Consider the following 7,932-nt stretch of genomic DNA (forward strand, 5'->3'; position numbering starts at 1 on the left):
TACCCTTATTTCTGCTCCAGACATTCCAGGCAATAAAATAAAATAATGAGGAGACGTTTAGAAAGGAAACAAAACTGTTATTTGAAAATTGGACGCCTGGAAAACACAGGAGAATCAATATAAAACCTACTAAAACTAATAAAAGAATTTGGATATTCCTAAATCAAAGGTTTTTCTTTATACAGAGGACAGCTTTTATAAATGTTAACAATAATCATAAACATTAATGACTAACATTTACGAAGTGCTTCAGACGTATCAATCTCTTTTAAAAGCTTTAAATAGATGAACTCATTTAATGTTTTGAAAAACATTATAATGAAAGAAACGATCTTGTAATACAAGAAAAAAAATTCACCTTTGAAATAGCGAGAAGACAAATGGCCTAAGAAGCCATATAATAGAGTGATTAGGAATGTTTAAAAGAGTTCAGCTAAGGCAGGCATGGTGGCGTATGCCTGTCATCCCAGTGGCTCAGGAGGCTGAGACAGGAGGATCATGAGTTCACAGCCAGCCTCAGCTACAGTGAGGGGCTAAGCAACTCAGTGAGACCCTGTCTCTAAATAAAATACAAAACAGGGAGAGTCCAGTGGCTCAGATTGGCCGTCTGTATCACCTGAAGCAAGTTACTCAACCTGTTTGTGCCTTATTTAATCATGTTGCTGTTAAAATGAAATGAGTGAATCTATACAAAGTACTGAGACCAAAACTGTATTGTGTTAGCTAACAGTATTATTAAAAATAAACCTAACAAGAAATGTGCATAGCCCAAATAAAGAAAACTTAAGAATTCTACCAAGGAATATAAACTCTCCCTCCCCACTCCATAGTGTGAATAAGTGTTCCCTAGAGACCCCATGTTAAAGCCTTGGTCTCCAGCCTGCTGTGCTACTGGAACACAGTAGAACCTTTAAGAGGTAAAGTCTCCTTAAAGAAAACATTGGAACCCCTGCCCTTTCCTCTTCCTCTCTTTTGATCAAAAGTAACTATGCCAAATGATCACTGACTGAAGCCTTCAAAACCATGAGCCAAAATAAAACTTTTCTTCATTATAAATTGATTACCTCAGGTATTTGTTACAGTAATGAAAAGCTGATTACCATACTCTCTTGATAAAATCTAATTTCTATAGATTCTTGTGACATTATTTGGTCATTTAATGAGCATTAAAAGTGATTCAATTGTTATATTGTGTGATGTAGAAATATGTAACAACAAATTCCCTTATTATGTATAGCTATAATGCTCCAATTAAAAAAAAAGTGATCTATAATGACTCAGAGTTCGAGAGATGAAGAAATGAGGCCTTCTGAAGAAACCGAGAAAATGCCTTATGTGCATTTTGCTGATGAGGTAATGTGATTCATGAAAGAGCAAGGTTCTGTGGGTATCTGATTACTTTTTTTTTTTTTTTTTTTTTTNTTTGTGGTGCTGGGGATTGAACCCAGGGTCTGTGCCTGCAAGGCAAGCACTCTACCAACTGAGCCAGATCCCCAGCCCTATCTGATTGCTTATTGATACTTCTTCATAGTTAAATCAAGAAGCAGCAAAACCTTTAGGAAAAAAAGTCTTTCTTATATTCAAGCATATATTTAAAAACTGTCATTTCTGTTTCTCAATTCTAGGAGACTGCATTATTTGGCTTAAAATCTGAAAGACTGCACTTGGGATGCAGCTCAGTGGTATAGCACATGTCTATTGTGTCTGAGACCCTAGGTTTGACTCTCAGCACTGCCAAAACAAAAACAAACTAAAATTTTTAAAAAAACTACTTCAAGTGTATAAAATCCAATACTAATATTAAAAATATGAACTGCTGATCTTTGTCAACACTGTTCCAAGACAATCGAAGCATGAAATTTACTTTTCAGTATATTAAATGCTCTTTTGCTTAAAAAATATTCCAGAATGCATGACACAGCAGCTCCCCCATTCTTCACTATTTTTAGATTTAATTAATGAAATTATTGAATTACTTTAGATACTCAATATTTAATGATAAAACACAATGAAAGAGAATCACTTTAACATCATCACACTTAATGTTTATTAAATATGTTTGTTTTAGTCAAGTTACAAATATTATTTTAAAAAGTAAGTTGAGGGCTGGGGATGTGGCTCAAGCGGTAGCTCGATCGCCTGGCATGGGTGCGGCTCGGGTTTGATCCTCAGCACCACATACAAAGACGTTATGTCCGCCGAGAACTAAAAAATAAATATTAAAAAATTCTCTCTCTCTCTCTCTCTCTCTCTCTCTTTAAAAAAATAGCTTAGAGGCAAATCCCCAAATCCAGACTCCAGGAGACTGGAGGGTAGAATAAATTACAAAAGTACACTGTATCTTCATAACACCATGAGCTAAAGAAAGTAAATTCCTTACTTGCTGTTATTTCTCATCTGCATAAGAGGCTGGGGCTTATCTTTTGCCTTAGGTGATCATAATGGCTTTTGAAGTAATAGACTTTTATTTTTTAGTGTTGATTTGTATTCACAGCAAAATTAAGCAAAGCTGGGTGCCTTGAAATTTTGACAGAAATTGCACTGAAGCTGAAAATATCTTCACATAATATAGGCATTTTAGCAATATTGTTTTCCAATCCATGAACAAGGTATGTCTTTCATTTGTTTGTATCTTCCTTCATTTCTTTCATCCATGTTTTCAGTGTGCAATCTTTCATTTCCTCTGTTAACTTTATTCCTATGATATTGTAAAATAATAAGAAATACATATTTGATTTTAGTTTCTGGTTCCTACCAGAGAACTCCCCAAACCTTGGGAATTTCCTAATTAGAGGAACTTCTAACCCAGGGAAGAAGTGGAGGGACTCTGTGATAGAACTTCCACAAATCCCCAAATGATTAAGGTTTAATTTCTTTCATAAGATGGGCATACACATGGATATGCTGTAGAGGTGGCCTGCCTGAAAATGGTAAGGGAGTTGCATGCCCCTCCTCTGAAATTTGTCCTAAGCCTCTCTTCCACTTGGCGGTTCCTAAGTTGGGTCCTTTATAATAAACTGGGGGATAGCAAGTGAAGCACTTTCCTGAGTTCTATGAATGTTTCCAGCAAATTAACAGCTGAAATCACCTGGGTACTCTGCTTCTTGTGAAGATAGAACCCAAGAAAGGGGTCATCGTAATCCCAAGCTACAGCAGACAGATGAGAAGTGCCGGTCACAACCTGGGACTTGTGACTGATGTCTGAAGTGTACGTGTAGGGGAGTCCTTGGACTGAGTGCTTCACCTGTGAGGTTCTGCACTAACTCTGGGTAGTGTCAGAATTGAATTTTAGGACATACGGTTGGTATCTGGAAAGCTGGGGGAAATTCCTCACTGTGAAGGGGGGAAATATATTTGGTATCAGAGTGTTGTTAGATAAAGAAGGAGAGGATTTTTTTCCCCTTTTAGTTCCTAAGTCATCTTTATGCTACTATAAATAAAATTGTTTTCTTAATTTCCTTTTCTGAAAATGCATTGCTAGTTATAGAAATGCCCCAACATTGTTTTGCATGTTGATTTTGTGTCCTGCTTTCTTACTGAATTCATTTTTGACTGCCTTCCCCTTCCCAGGGAATCTTTAGAGTTTTCTATCTAGAATTTTCTATATTTCTCTCCAGTTCGAATTCCCCCCCCCCCTCTCCTCTAACTGCACTAACTAGGACTTGAATGTCAAATAGCATTGGTAAGAGTGAGTATCTTTGCTTTCTTGCTTCATTTCTGATCTATAGAGAAAAAACTGTCCCTTTTCCACCATTGAATGGAGTGGCCCTCATTGTATTAAGGTGTGTCCCTTCTATACCTACTTTGTTGAGGATTTTTAACATGAAGTCATGCTAAATTTTGTAAAAAAAAAAAAAATTTCTGCATCTACTAAGATGATCTTGTGGCTTCCCCCTTCGTTCTGTTAACCTGCTCTGTTACATTCATGGATTTGCTGTGATGACCTATTCCTACACCTCTTCCCCCCATCCCAAGGAGAAATGGGGAGCAGACTCTATGCTGAGTTGGGGAGGGTGACTAAGCTGCCAGCTCAAAGCTCCACCTCTGTTCTCACTGGCCCTGGATGCCTAGAGGATGTCAGGCCCCAGAAGCCTGGGTAGCCTCAGGAAAGCTGGCTGTTGGATAGATGATGGACCATTTTCTTTTCCCAGGGAGAAAATGAGAGTTGGGGGTGGGGTGAGAGGTTGGTCTCAATCATAAGCTATTGAAGCCAGAATTAAAGACTTGCAGATAGGCAAGGGATCCAGAGAACAGGTGGCCGATTTGGGTCCAGGAAGGTGGAGACCACCCCCGGAGAGATTGAAATGTTAATGTCATCAGAGCCTTGACTCCACTCTTATCAAGACAACCTGCCCCTGCACCAACCCAAGGTAACCTGCCCCAAGGGTTGTCCCTCCCTACAGTTATCCTGTTCAGCCTCTATTATATGGGACCAAAGGGGAAAGCTCTACCAACTGAGCTATATCCCCAGCCCTACCAGCCCCTTTATTTTACAGGGATAAAGCAACTTGCCTGAATTGCCTACCCTCCATGGGCTCAGGCTGCGGCGAAATCAAACTGGCCTTTGCCTCTAAATAGCCCTGATGTAGAGCAAAGTGATGTAGGAATGAGAGAACGCAGGGAGAAGATGAGCAGCAGCGTGGGGGAGGCCAGGAGCTGGAGAATGCAGTGTTTTATAAACTTTAAATTCCCGACCGCTGCACTATAATTCTGTCTTGAGAGTCCATTATGAGGAAGTCATTTTGGTGACTTGGATGAGGTCCACCGGGAGATGGGCCTCACCATGTAATTTGTGAGTGTGTTATAGTGAGATGCCATTAAGAGTCTCACAGCCTCTTTGGAATGTGGGAGGGAGGATGTGTTTATTTTATAGTTCCACAGTTAACGCTGCTGGTGTCTCAAAGCTTGCTTTCGTTCATTCATTCATTCATTCCAACACTCTTGATGAATGCCCACGTCCATTTTGTGTAACACGCTAGGTTGGACGTTTTGCATTGAAAGTTGCATAATTCAAGCCTTGAGTTAAATCAGGAAGGTAAAGAAATCAGCTCTTCACCGAGAAGGGAGGAGGCTTGCTTTTAAAAAGGAGCTTGTTTCACATTGATTCAGAAGAGCCGTGAACTGACAAAATAACTTTTGCCTAGAAATCTCATGTCTGTTTAGTTATCAAGAAAGAACTTTAACAATTCCCCTTTTAAGAATTTATCCTAGGGGCTGGGGTTGTAGCTTAATGGTTGAGCACTTGTCTTGCATGCGCATGTGTGAGGCACTGGGTTCCATTCTCAGCACCATGTAAAAAATAAATAAATAAAACAAAGATAGTGTGTCCATTTACAACTAAAAAAAAAAAATTAAAAACAAAGAATTTATCCTAAAGATATACTTGCCCATGTCCAAAAGATGTACAGGATTATTTTATATCATTGTCATAAAAAGAAGATTAAATATAATCTAAATACAGTTGACCCTCAATATTTGTGGGTTCTGCATTCATGGATTTAATGAATTATAGAAAAAAATCCATAAAAAATTGTCTTTATTGAAGAACTACAGACCTCTTTTTCTTGTCATTATTCCCCAAATAACATAGCATAACAACTATTCACATAGCCTTTACATTGTATTGAGTATCCTATGTAATCTAGAAGTGATTTAAAGTATGTGGGCAGATGTGCAGATTACATGTGAATTCCATGCTATTTGATATAAGGGACTTGAGCATCCACTGATTGGAGTATTCACAGGGCATCCTGAACCAGTCCCTCAGTGATACCAAAGGATGACTATTGTGTAGCTAGAGAACTAGTTAAATAATGGTACATGCACACAGTAAAAAAAAAAAAAAAAGCAGATATAAAATAAAACAAGTATACTTATGCAGGACAGGGAGTTATCTCCAAACGATGTAATATTTTCTCTTCCTCCCTCCCTTCCTCCATTTCTTGCTTACATCCACTGACCTCTCTCCCTCGTTTCCTCTCTCCTTTCTTTCTCCCTTCTTTTCATCTTTTCTTTCCTTCCTTCTTCTCTTCCTCTTCTCTTTCTTTCTCTCATTTGTTTTATCCTTCTCTCTTTTAAAAAAAATTTAATTTGTTTTAATTAGTAAGACATGACAGTAGAATGCATTTATGCGCTTTGATATATCATGCATAGATGGGATCTAATTTCTCATTTTTCTGAGTGTACATGTTTCAAATAGGCACAAAAGTTATAAGGATACCATTATGACTCTATCACATATTTTCCACCTGCCCTCACTAATAGGTACTTAAAGACAGATTTTTGTGGAACCAATTTGGAAATGAATTCTAGACACCGTTCATTCCTAAATCGACCATCACCACAATGCTAAAGAAATTTAGCATTGAAACAAGAGCCTGTTCTAATACGGTTCAAATTTTCTTGGTGATCACAAAAATTTCCTTTATGACTTTTTTTCCCCCCTGAATCCAGGGGTTTAGAATTTGGTTATCATGTCTGTCTACCTTCAGTTTATCTGGGTTGGTCCACCTGAATTTTTTTTTTTTTTTGTCTTTCATGATAATAATCTTTCCAAAGAATATGGGCCAGTTGTCTCATAGAATTTTTTTATAACTTGGATTTATCTGATTGTCTCCTCACATTTAGATTCAGGTGAAACCCTTTTGTCAAGAATACAATGAAATTCTCTTGACGATATTAGGTTTGCTTATTTGGTGGAGGTAAAGCCTGCCAGAATTCACCATTGTAATTCTTATTGAAGACCTATATCATGAATCAAATTGTGCCCCCCAAAATTTATATGGTAAGCCCTACTCCTCAGTACCTCAGAATGTGACCATGGTTATAGACAGAGTCATTAAAAAGGTAACTAAAGTTAAATGAGGTTGCATGAGTGGGATCTGATCCAATTTGACTGGCATCCTTATTAAGAGAGGATATTTGGACACACACAGGGATACTAGATATATGGTCTCAGGGGGTGGGGGGTGACTGTGTGAAGGGGCAGGACAAGGTTGGCAGAGACCTCAGAAGAAGCCAACCCAAATTTCCTGAGTCTTCCTAGTGGGTAAGAGAATCTAGAAACCAAGATGGGGGCACTCATGGGCATCCTCCTTACTTCTTGATCTTGGACTTCCAGCCTCCAGAACTGTGAGAAAATAAATTTCTGTTGTTGAACCCACCCAGTCTGTGGTATTTTGTTGTGGCAGCCCTTTAGAACTAATACATCTGAGGTGTGTTACTTTGAGACCAGGTGGATATGATAACAACATTTCACTCAATGAAGTTTGTTAATAACTTCAGGGAGAGCTGTCAAATCTTACTTAATTTGAATTTTAAAATCTGAGATTAGAACCAGTCCTGAGACTTTACTATTTCCCCTCTATTGATTCTTGCCTGAATTAATCAGTTCATGGGAAGTGAAAAAATAGTCATATTATAAATGTAATCTTTCTATTTTATTATTTGATATTCTTCTGAAAGAAAAATCCCATTCCTCTGCCCCCCTTTTAAACTATAAAATGCATGAATTGATTTTTGAAAATGAAATATCTATTTTTATTATTTTTGATTGCTCTGTTCAACTTTATAGTTTGATCCAAAGTTGTATTTTAAGTAAATTGCGATCCTCAGAAGTCCTCTTGGGCTGGCTCCTGTGGACTAGGTGTGTCTGTGTAGGTTTTTTTGAACATCTCCCTACATTCTGACACAGTAGTAAAATGTTCCAGGACTACTTTATACTTTTTTTTTTCCCCTGGAAAAAAAACATTTCCCCTAAGATTTCCTGAGTCCTCCTAGTGGGTAAGAGAATTTAGAAACCAAGATGGGGGCACCCATGGGCATCCTCCTTACTTCTGGGGTGACCTTGGTTCCAGATTTTTTCCATGCACAGAGCTAGTTTATCTTCATGTTCCAGTAGCACAAGGTTCTTTCTCACCTTCCTCATAAAAA

The sequence above is a fragment of the Marmota marmota genome, unplaced genomic scaffold (assembly GCF_001458135.2).
Source record: "Marmota marmota marmota unplaced genomic scaffold, marMar, whole genome shotgun sequence".
Lineage (NCBI taxonomy): Eukaryota > Metazoa > Chordata > Mammalia > Rodentia > Sciuridae > Marmota > Marmota marmota.